The following is a 12711-nucleotide window of genomic DNA, read 5'->3' on the forward strand; positions in this document are numbered from 1 at the left end:
AATTTTCTGTAATATGTGACATATTTGGCTTCCAGAAGCCAGTGATCTGAACTCCATAAGTCTCTCTTTGGATGCCACTTGGATTGGTAAAGACCTGATGTACCATTTGATGTTCAACTGAGATCCTAAATAATCCCTGATGCTATGTCCATACCCGTCCATTTATAATTGGGTTGCTACAATGAAGAGTGCTTAATTTTTTGGCGATTGCATGGCTGTTAGCTAGATTTTATTTTCAATTAAAAGAAAGCATTGTTTTGCATAAGAATTTATCTACAAAGCCTTTACAAACTATTGTGCCTTGATGAGCTCGGGCAATAAACTGTTCACTAAGAAGCGTCAATGCAAGATTGGCTTGGTGATAGGAGTGGTAGCATGGGACTTGAGGGTTGTATTTCAGATTGGAGGCCGTTGATCAGCAGTGTGCTGCAGGAATCGGTGCCATGTCCACTATTAATATCATCTATATTAACAAGACTGCATTTGGCCGTATCCCTCAAAGCCATCCATGTGCTTCTCCAAATGTCTTTGCAAATGTTGTAACAGTGCCCGCCTCCATAGCTTCCTCTGACAACTCATTCCACACTCTGTGTGGAAGAAGTTTGAGTTGGTCCGAATGGCGTATTTCCCTGCTGTCTAACATGATGAATGCAAATTGCTAGTTTACTGCACTTCCGTGAAACAGAGCAATTTCATCGACATTTGCAATGCCGACGCCAAAGCTTCATATTCCATGAAATGTTCTTGCTAAGCTACACACGTGTACACAGTAGATCCTGAGCATGGTTCTAACCTTAAAAATACTCAATGGCATTGTACATCCTTGCTTTAGTTGCATTCGTGGGTTGTGTGTCACAAAGATAAACAGTACAGAAATGCCCTTCTACCCAACTTGTCCATCATACAAACCAAGATGTCTTTGAAAGAACTGCAGATGCTGGTTTAAATCAAAGGTAGATTTAAACCTTCAGTCTGAAGAAGGGTCTCGACCCGAAACGTCACCCATTCCTTCTCTCCAGTGATGCTGCCTGACCCGCTGAGTTACTCCAGCTTTTTGTGTCGACCAAGATGTCTTCCTGAGCTAGTCCCATTTGCCTGCATTTGGCCCCTACCCCTCTAAACCTTTCCTATCCATGTGCCTGTCCAAATGACTTAAATGCTGTAATTATACCCAGCTCTACCACTTCCTCTGACAGCTCATTCCAGATACACATCATTCTGTGTAAAAATAACTTGATTTTCAGGTACTCTTCCAATCATGTCCCTCTCAATTTAAACATATGTCCTCTAGTTTTAATCTCCCCGTACCCTGGGGATAAAAGACCATGACAATCCATCTTCGATTTTATTGTCTTCTATAAGGCCACACATCAGCCTCCTTTGTTTCAGCGAAAACAATGCTAACCAATGGTCTCTCTTTATAATTCAAGCTGCCATGTGCTGCCAACATCCTTGTGAATCTTTTTTGCACCCACTCTGGTTTACTTTCATTCTTTATATAGTGTGGCAACCAGAACTGTACACAATATTGTAGATGCAGTCTCACCAACATCTTGTACAGCTGTAACGTCCCAACTCTTGTACTAAATGCTTCTGTACATTTTCCTTTCCTTAAGAGGAAAAATCTACACCTGGTGGTGCCACCTGCAGTGCTGCCTCGCCAACAGTCTGTCCTTTCTTTTTGTTATTTTTAGTATATGTTACAAGTCTGTTTTAGTGTTCCTTGGTTTGTTTTATGTGGGGGCTGGGGGAGGGGGTTGGAGTTAAATTTTGTTCAATCTCTTACCTCGATGGAGATGTGATTTTTCTTCCTATCGTATCTCCGTCCCCACTGCGGCCTGACATCGTGGAGTTGGCGGCCTTTCCTGGAGACCGACCCGACAACCAAGCCGCGGGAGTCTGCTGGACTTTAACATTGTGAAGCTTGCGATCCCTTTGCCGGGGATTGGAGCTCCAACCGTGGGGCCTGTGGACTTTAACATCATGAAGCCCACAGTCTCTGGTAAGAAAAGGCCGACTTGGGAGCTCCATGCCACCAAAAGAGTTTCAACCGCCCCAACGGGTGCTTCGATCATCGGCTGCAGGGGCTTTGATCGCCCTGACTGAGACTGGTTTGAATGCCCCGACCACGGGAGAACAAAGACGAAGAAGATTGAACTTTATTGCCTTCCATCACAGTGAGGAATGTGGAATCCACTGTGATGGATGTTTATGTTAACTTTTATGTGGTTGTGTGTCTTGCTGCTTTTCACTTAGTATGGCGGTATTGTAACTCAAATTTCATTGTACCTGAATTGGTACATGTGACAGTAAACTGACCTTGAAACCTTGAAAATGTTAACATTGACTCAAGTATGAAGGGACTGTATCCAGAGAATATTGAGGAATAATAAAGTCATTTCAATTTCCTTCTTTCCCCAAACACAGGACACCACTTCAATTGCTTTTGTGTTTAGACGCTACAAATCAACTTGTTTCCTCTGCAAGGTGATATAGAGGCTAACATTTCCTGCTGGGCATAATAAAATTTAAAATAATGTCATCTTGTAAAATGGTTGTGCACTCTCCTCTGCAAATTAGGATCATCATTCACCCAATAAAAACAGGCTAAAGGAAATTTTAAAAACTATTCCTTTTTAGGTTTAAAAAAAATTGACATAATTGCGTTAAATTTAGCTGCAAAAAATCAATAATTTATAATATTGCCTGTGGTACTGCACATTTTGAGGGTAAATATAGTTGGTCGAAAGATTAATTTTGTACTGATGAATGAAACATTGTGCAATGTGTTACAGTTGGCCATTGTACTGATCTGATGCTCAACTCTGTTTAAGACCTTAAATGCTTTCTGCAGGATTGCAGTTGTTGGCAAAGACATCTGCATTCCACTTGCAGCTTGCTTATTCTGTTGGTGGTTTGGTACGCAATAAATCATAGTATACAGCAAGCAAGCAGTAAGAGATAGAACTTCATGTCCTGACCCGAGAACTATTGCAGCCAGTGTTTGAGAAGCAATGCCATTACTTCACCAGTTCGTGTCTGCATTCATAGTAGCATGAACATTTCAGTGCTGTTTCTGGATAATAAATAATCTGTGTGAGAATTGAGGGTATTTGTACTGTACACACTCGATTTCCACAGTTGCATCCATCATTCAGCAACCCCAAACATTAAATTCAAATATTTATTGGGTGCAAGATTTTGGATTTGTATCCCGAAATGGTCAATAATGCCTCAGCTGAAATGGCAGAGTATTGCAAGTACCTTAAATATGAATACTGATAGGACATTTATGTTTATAATCAGGGCGTGGCTCTGCAGTGTTGCATAAGCAGTGTGATTTCTATTAAATCCAAGCTGTTTGTGGATTCCATAGTACCAGAAAAACAAATACACATTATACACAATTTCAACTTATTATTTTGTTTCTGGATAACACACTCCATCGAGACCTGTTAAATTGCTATATACGAGGGCTAAATGTTAACCCATCAAAGACAAGGCCGGATTTACGTATAGGCTTCATAGGCTGAAGCCTGGGGCCTCATAATCCAGGGGCCTCCAGCCAAGGTGTTTTTTTCCCAGAGTAAAAAAAAATCCTGAGAAAAAAGGAATTGGAGCACTATCAGCGTTTCCACTTTGACGGAAATTACCCGAAATTCTGGTTCTGGCCCGCTGGAAGTTTTGGGGGGAAAAATTGCGACCATCCAAGCCTGCGCAGTTGGGAGAAACAGGTGACGCAGCAGCGACGCAAAATGACGCAGTCTCACCGCGCGTGCGCAGTGGGCCCGGGCGGGTTCAAATCTCAATTTGCACTCCACACAATCACCTCAATGCCTCGTGTCTACCAAAGATCCTAGGTGTCTACTCCAGGGAAGTAGTGGAATATTGCATTGCGGGAGTGCTCATTTCTCCGGGCCGAGGGAGGAGGGGTGTCTGCGGTGCGGAGTCGGAGCATCGCTGCGTGAGAGGGAGAGGGAGGGAGAAGGAGGAGGGGGGAGAGGGAAAGGGAGATCTTTACTGAGATAGCAAAATTAAGGTAGGTTTTAGAGCAATTATATTTTCTCCTCCATATGAATAATATCAAACAATTGGAACTGCTTTCTTTTCCTTGATAACAATACTGAAAAATATGAATTCCATAGTTAGCGACTTTCATTTTGCATCATATTTTTAATGTGCACACACTAACACAGTCGAACGGTAACTGGCAATCAAATCAACACACAAAACATTTTCTCAAAAAAGGTTTTATTTACTGCAAAAACACAGTATTTTATTTGCAGTGTTTGCATGCTCCTTTATAACATTTTACATAATATTTTACAGTACAACTTGATTATTAAAACAAGGACAGCTTCAATTCTTGATTTAAAAAAATGTATACAACAATGACCCCAATCATCTCATTCCAACCACTCATTACTCTTGACTCAACGAAAATGATTTCTGAAATATTGGTCATAACATTGGTGCAGAAATGCTCCAAAATAAGGCTCAAAATGCACCAGAGAGCATCTAAAACCCCAGAGCTTCCAGGGCCTTTACGCGGGCCCTGGACCCTGGTCGCAAGGGTCTTTGAGCTTCGTGCTTGTGATATGCGCTGTGTGCACTTATTTCACATAAAATGTATGTAATCCTGCCATGCCACCCCCTTTTTGCAAAGCTTCATACAGGCCTGATGTATAATATTTTTGACATTGTCATAGGCCTTTCTTACATATGCTGTCTCAATGCACTGTAGTCTCTAAACAACACTTCAGTAATTTTCCTTGCCGTCCATTTCAGAATAATAGTGTTTTAAGCCAATAACTCGACACTAACACTGGCAATAAATAAAAAATCGCAGCTTTCCAGCCCTTATCTCATTGGCCACACTCGGCTGCACACTGGTGGGCTCTTCCATCTTTCTCTCGTTGTGGGGGTGGGGGATTGGGAGGGGCCTCTCTTCATCTAAATCCGACCCTGATCATAGATCAGCAATGTGAATTTTATCACAAAGGCAGAAATGTAATATGTTAATTGATATTTTATTGGGATTGACTCGACCAAGACATTAGCTCTGGATGAGCTTCTGATACACTGGCGAACAGTTTTAAAGAAATCAAAGTTGGGTGTTTAAATGTGGTAACAAGGAACTGCAGATGCTAGTTTTACAAAAACAACATACAGTCCTGGAATAACCAGAGATGCTGCCTGACCCGCTGAGTTACTCCAGCATTTTTTTGTTTTAAATATTGCAGTAATGTACAAACTATGTTTTAATTAGGAACTAAAGATGTAACATTTCAGTTATTTAGTATTTTGTTGATGTGGCATCACATTTTTAAACCAGCATCAAGGCAGTCCTGCACTCAGAAATGTTCCTTGTATAACTTGGCAGGAAATGCCTTTCATTCATTGCAGGAAATTGATCTGTTTATTTGTCCCTACTTTTCATGCCAACCTGTTTTCAATTTAGGTATTTTCTGAAATGTTCTGACAACAAATTTCTGTTCATATGGCTGGGCATATTTAATACAGAGTTGAGAATGCACAGCATTTTAACCTATATTCTTGTATCACTGAATTGGCATAACCCTGGAGAGTGAAGACCCTTGTCATGACATTTGTGAAGGTTGAATATCTCTGATGGCTGCTTCTGATATTTAGATCATGACTTCCTAAAGGGCCTGTCCCACTTAGCAATTTTTTCGGCATCATTAAGTGACGTATCAAGTCACCGAAAAATTTGCGGCGCGATGACCTATGACGCGCGGTGTTTTTTCAAGTGTCGCAACTTTTTTTTGTCGCCGCTTGATTTTGAAATGTTCAGAATCAGTTCAGCAACACTGATATGATATTCCGCAGTCGCGGAAAAAATCGCCAAGTGGGACAGGCCCATTCTCTTAGTGGCATGGGCCATTGGAAGGTTGCCACAATGCAAAATGCAACTTTTACAACTTGTGACTCCGTAAATAATTTAAAGAATGTGAACTGTGGCAGTAATTGGGCAGCAAAAGCAAAAATGTATTCGTTTTGCTTTACAAAGAGTTTCCACGGTTAAACTGCACTATTGTGTAAGGATCAAGGATGGGAGGGCATGAAACTAAAGTGATTGACAACAAAACCAAAACTAACATGAGAATGTTATTTTTATGCAGTGACAGGTTTGGATCTGAACACATTTCCAGATAGTGCAATAGTGAAGGCATTATTTGACTCAAGAACGGTTCATGGTGAGCAGGTGAAATAATGATTTTGTGCTGAAATGATGGAGGTAGCTGATCCAGTTGTATTGATGCTTCTGGAACCAAGTCACTGAGGATAGCATTTTCATTGGCAGTACCTAGTCAAATGTAGCCTGCAAATTCTTTATTGTTAATCTGCACATGAACCACAAGCAAAGGGGAAAAAGGATTGTTGAATGAAAGGAACATTTTAAACTGGGTGTAGCCAAGAAGAGGGGGGAACAAACAGAGAATAGCTAGGAACATTGGTTAGATATTGGAGAGCCAAAGAGAATCCACCAATTTAATGATACTAATGTCATAGAAGATTTGTTTAAGTTAAATTATGGGCAATGTTTCCAATGGGCAGACGGATCAGGACACTTCAGACTGAGTTGGGTAGGGGGGGGGGGGGGGGGTGAAAGCTCAAAGAGATGGAGAGAGGAGCAAAGCTTAACAAGTAGGTGGATACAGGGGAGGGGGTGGTGATAGGCAGATGGGTGGAGTAAGTGATAAAGGCCAGAGTTGAAAATACCAAAGTTCTGCTCCTCAAGCAGAATATGAAGTGCTGTTCTTCCCGCCCCCCCCCCCCCCCCCCCCCATCACCCAACTCGGTGTGCACACATTTCTCCCACTACTTTCATCTCCTGTTCCTTATCTTCTCCATATGTCCTATATTTCCCCTTTATTCCCCTCATTTCCATCCACCCAGGCGCCTCCGATCCATATTTCTCCATCTGGCTACATTTAACTCTTCCTCTTTCCTTGTCTGATATTTTTCTTGTTTCCTTTTCATCTCTAGCATTTTGGCACGTAATCCTTACCTGCCAAACAACCCCAGCAACTGTATCCACCTTTCACTTACCAGGCTTTTCCCTACCCCATCTCTCACCTCCAATTTTCTCTTCCCCCCCTTCGCCTCCAGTTAGTATGAAGAAGGATCCCATGCTGAAATATCATCAGCATCCCTCCACAGATGCTGCCTGACACACTGAGCTCCCCCAGCAATTTATCTTTGCTCAAGATTCCAGCATCTGCATTTTTTTGTTTCGTTATTTTCAATTGTGTGGAAACATGCGATTGTATTTGTGCTTCTGTATATATTATAAATGAGGATGTGAATGGTGTGAACAAGTGTAGGTTTAAGTATTTTTATGAAGATATTTGAGTGTTTTATATGAGTTTTATTACTTTCAAGCTGATGGTTGCCATTTAAGGACCAAGTATTTAAGTACTTTCTACAAACTACCCTGCACTTATTTCGGAATTTTAAAGCAATTGTTGTCTCACTTAAAGTAAGTCTTTCGTTCTAAAAGCATCCAGCCCATCTTCTGCTGGAATGGTTGTTCTCATGTCATTTTCTCTTCTGTTAATGCTTTCACTGCTATAAAATTAGTTTATGATCAGAGGCTGGAACTCATTCAAAATTTGTAAGACAGGCTAATAAACGAACATCACCACTCTAATGATTAATGAACAATGGATACTTTTTCTTCACCAACAAACATGGAAAACAGGAAGAGGCTGTCGATTCCCTCAGGCTTGTTTGGCCATTTAATTAAATGATGACTGACCTCTGAGCTAACTCTGCACCTGTGTCTTTTCTCCATACTCAGCCATTGGTAGAGCAAAACCATCTCAGTTTTAATATTGACAATCAACCTTGCTGTAATTTGTGTCAGCCCTGATTTGTTCTGGCCTATTCCAACATCCAGCTCCCCCTCTCCCCCCAACTTTCAGTCTGAAGAAGGGTACCAACCTGAAATGTCACCCATCCTTTTACTCCAGAGATGCTGCCTGACCCACAAAGTTATTCCAACACTTTGTGTTTATCTTCGGTATAAATCATCGTCTACAGTTCCTTCCTACACCCTCTCCAGGGCTCTCGCTTAGCTTTTTTTCCCTGTTGCCAGCCGGGCAACCTTGGCAGCTCTTTAGGTTGCCAAATGACAGTTTAGGTGGTCATTTAAGATGGCTTGCATGACGCATGCTCGGACGAAGTGCGTATTTACCAGTCGGAATTATGCTCAATAAAGCATTCACATATTATTTCTGCTTCAAATAAAGTCACAAACTAACATATTCACCAATCAAGACATGATATACAATGTCGCAGCAAAATTATAATACAGTATCTCAACTCTTTTTACACATTGCAATTAATGCAATTTCTATTATTTCTTTCCACTTCCAAACAAAAATGTGGTTGGATTATTCAGCGTATGATCAACCTGTGTCAATAAATCCTGGACCTTGATAACATATATGCTTAACCATGCACACTACAGATTGATGCAAGCATGTTTTCTGTGAATGACCGAAAATTATCATGACATGGCCATAGCATGCGTCATTATTGCTATTGGTACAGAAACACTCGCTTCCCACATAATTTATCCACAACAAAATATACAGGTTGCAAGGAATTTTCTAAAGGCATTTTATGATAATAGCTGTTAAAACTGACTGTACCCATCTGACAGGTTAAACATTACACTAACTAACAAGAGGTGGCCAAAGGACATAAATGCAGCAAATATTCTTTTGGTAATATATTTAAAGGTGTCAAGACGCCACATTACCAGACATTCAGATTAGATGTATGTGTTGTGAACAGCAAGATGTTGCAGCTGTTCACAACACATACATCTAATCTGAATAGGCTGCCTGTAGCGTAGGCTTGGCGACCGCTTCGCCGAACACCTCCGCTCGGTCCGCAATAACCAACCTGATCTCCCGGTGGTTCAGCACTTCAACTCCACCTCCCATTCCGAATCCGACATTTCTGTCCTGGGCCTCCTCCATGGCCAGAGTGAGGACCACCGGAAATTGGTGGAGCAGCACCTCATATTTCGCTTGGGTAGTTTGTACCCCAGCGGCATGAACATTGACTTCTCCAATTTCAGGTTGCCCTTGCTGTCTCCTCCCCTTCTCAGCTCTCCCTCAGCCCTCTGGCTCCTCCTCTTCCTTTCTTCCCCCCCCCCCCCCCCCCCCCCCCCCCCCCCCCTCCTTCCTCCACCCACCCTACATCAGTCTGAAGAAGGGTTTCGGCCCGAAACATTGCCCATTTCCTTTGCTGCCGCACCCGATGAGTTTCTCCAGCATTTTTGCCTACCCTCATTGTTATGATGTTTCCATTAATCCACCTGATAAAAAGGTTTGGAAGAGTCTGGCCCTGTTCAACAGCAAATTATTTTCTTCATTCCTCCTGGCTAGTGGTAATATGCTCTTCTTTCACTACAACATGCACTCTGAATGTAGATTGGGGAAAGTTGGATGAATTGGATGTTTCAGCCATTTATTATACCGTTCCAAAGTACCAAGCTATTGTCTTTTCGTTTTTTAAAGGAAATAAGTATCCTATTCTTCCAAGAATCTTGTTTCATTTATTACTGCATGAAGATTTATTCATGATGGATATCTTAAATTTATGTTTTGTGGCCTTAAATCAATGCCATTTTGTCTATGGCTTATCAATTATAACCTTTTATATACCTTATTAATGTGCATATACCACTCTCTATAATTTATTGCTACATAGCTTTAATTCATTCATTTTTGAGGATCTAGGAATTGATGACATGGCCAGTGTTTATGAACTCTCCCTGGAAACGTGCTAGTGAGCTTTCACCTTGAGCCGTTGTAGTGCTTTTGGTGAAGGTACATTTGTAATATTATTGGGTGGGTAATGCCAGGACTTGCTGGGCGATAAGGATTTTCAAATTAGATGGTGTGAGACTTGGAGCTCTTGTCCTTATTGGTGAACGATCAATAATTTACGTGGTACTGTAGGAGTAGACTGTGCAAGTAACTTAAATGCATTTTGCAGATGATAGACCCTATAGACATCATAATGGAGAGAATGGATTGATGGCATGCCAGTCAGACTGCCATTTCCTGAATGGTGTTTAATATTGTGGAACTGTATTCATCCAACATGTGGAGACGATCCTTCACACTCCTTGCTTAAGGCTTTAGGGGTGCTGGCGTTGGGTGGGGGTGGAAAGGAGTCACTGGAAGCAGGTGTGTGCATTAATTGACTCTCATACAAGAGCTGGGACATGCTATTGCAGCCACAATATTTGTTCTACCGTTATGGTTAATGTTTTGGTCAGTGGTGGGCCCAAAGGTGTTGATGCTTGGAGACTCAGCATTGGTATTACCATTAAACATCAAGGGTGCTGGTGAGACTTTTGTTTCAGATGGTTATTGTCTGGCACTTGGATGGCATAAATGTTATTTCCCAATTTTCAGAACATGTCCGAATGCTGCCTTGGTCTGTCTGCAAGTAAGGGCTGGTTCATTTGCTGAGGACTTGCACACAGAATTGAACATAAAGTAATCAGAAGTGTATTGTCTATCCCCACTTCTGATCTTAGAGTGGAATGTAGCTCAGTGATGAAGATTCAAGATTTTCACGTGTCTAGCTGTCTTCTTGTATGGCTGGAGGTCATACAGTGCCTTCAATAATGTTTGGGACAAAGACCCATCATTTATTTATTTGCCTCTGTACTCCACATTCTGAGATTTGTAATAGAAAAAAATCACATGTGGTTAAAATGCACCTTGTCAGATTTTAATTAAGGCCATTTTTAAACATTTTGGTTTCACCATGTAGAAAATACAGCAGCGTTTATACATAGCCCCCCCCCCATTTCAGGGCACCGTAATGTTTTGGATGCAGCAATGTCATATCAATGAAAGTAGTCATGTTTTAGTATTTTGTTGCACATCCTTTGCATGTAATGACTGCTTGAAGTCTGTGATTCATGGACATCACCAGTTGCTGGGTGTCTTCTCTGGTGATGCTCTGCCAGGCCTGTATTGCAGCCATCCTTAGCTTATCCTTGTTTTGGGGGCTAGTCCCCTTCAGTTTTCTCTTCAGCATATAAAAGTCAAGCTCAATTGGGTTCAGATCGGGTGACTGACTTGGACACTCAAGAATTGATATTTTTTTAGCTTTGAAAACCTCCTTTGTTGTTTTAGCAGCATGTTTGGGATCATTGTCTTGCTGTAGAATGAACCGCCGGCCAATGAGGTTTGAGGCATGTGTTTGAACTTGAGCAGATAGGATGAGTCTGTCCACTTCAGAATTCATTATGCTACTACCATCAGCAGTTGTATCATCAATGAAGATAAGTGAGCCAGTATCTTCAGCAGCCATACATGCCCAGACCATACTTTGCTGTTGCCATCACTCTGATATAAGTTAATCTTCGTTTCATCTGTCCACAAGACCTTTTTCCAGAACTGTGATTGCTCTTTTAAGTACTTCATCGCAAACTGTAACCCGGCTATCCTACTTTTGCGGCTAACCAGTGGTTTGCATCTTGCAGTGTAGCCTCTGTATTTCTGTTCCTGAAGTCTTCTGAGGACAGTGGTAATTGACAAATCCACACCTGAAGAGCGTTTCTGATCTGTCGGACAGGTGTTTGGGAATTTTTCTTTATTATAGGGAGAATTCTTATCATCAGCTGTGGAGGTCTTCCTTGGCCTGCCAGTCCCTTTGCGATTAGTAAGCTCACCAGTGCTCTCTTTCTTCTTAATAATGTTGCAAACAATTGATTTTGGTAAGCCTAAGGTTTGGCTGATGTCGCTAACAGTTTTATTCTTGTTTCTCACATAATAGTTTATTTGACTTTCATTGGCGCAACTTTGGTCCTCATGTTGATAAAGAGCAATAAAAGTTTCCAAAGGTGATGGAAAGACTGGAGGAAAGACTAGATGCTGAGAGCTCTCTTATACCCGCATTAAGGAGGCAATTAAACACACCTGAGCGATTACAAACGCCTGTGAAGCCATGTGTCCCAAACATTATGGTTCCCTGAAATGGGGGGTCGATATATAAACACAGCTGTAATTCCTACATGGTGAAACCAAAATGTATAAAATTAACCTTTAATAAAATCTGACAATATGCACTTTATTAACTGCATGTGTTCTTTTTATTACAAATCTCAAATTGCGAAGTACAGATGCAAATAAATAAATGATGGGTCTTTGTCACGAACATAATGGAGGGCACTGTATTTAATAACAATTAGGAAACTGCAAAATCTGAATTACAGAGTATTTCCATCATCTGTTATAAAGCCACATTTTGTATTTGATAAGACTCCTGCAAGGTGTCTTAAACTGTGCTGCATTCATGAAAATGGTTGCCAAAATGTATACAATAGTATTACAAGATTATCAGGGTAGTCTTTGTGAGACCAAAAGATTGTAGCATATCAGATGATTTCAGGTAGCTCATCCTCAAAGCACGAGGATCAGTTGTTTATATCTCCACATCAACCAGGTCTTTCAGTGCCAGCTGCAGAGAACATCAAAGAATACTGAGCTATGTTTGCCCTCAGGATGAATGTCTGGAGACCATATCATCAACATCAAAATATCACATGAAGAAACATTTTAGCTGTTCATAAATTATATGTATTTTGACAGTGTGCCCAAAGTGCAGTGAATTTTGAGAACACCTCGGTCTATTTTCACCCAACACCAC

The 12711-nt window shown here is 41.2% G+C and overlaps 1 protein-coding gene and 1 long non-coding RNA gene across 11 annotated transcripts in view; both read left to right on the top strand.

The window, feature by feature from the left end:
- Nucleotides 1-12711, top strand: part of anks1a (ankyrin repeat and sterile alpha motif domain containing 1A) — a 264470-nt gene that overhangs the window by 129724 nt on the left and 122035 nt on the right. The gene's annotated exons all lie outside the window — the stretch shown is intronic.
- Nucleotides 533-11383, top strand: LOC116986756. The gene is made up of 3 exons (XR_004415566.1): nucleotides 533-545; nucleotides 6326-6331; nucleotides 11110-11383. It is a non-coding gene; the product is annotated as an uncharacterized LOC116986756 (long non-coding RNA).

Source organism: Amblyraja radiata, chromosome 24, assembly GCF_010909765.2.
Source record: "Amblyraja radiata isolate CabotCenter1 chromosome 24, sAmbRad1.1.pri, whole genome shotgun sequence".
Lineage (NCBI taxonomy): Eukaryota > Metazoa > Chordata > Chondrichthyes > Rajiformes > Rajidae > Amblyraja > Amblyraja radiata.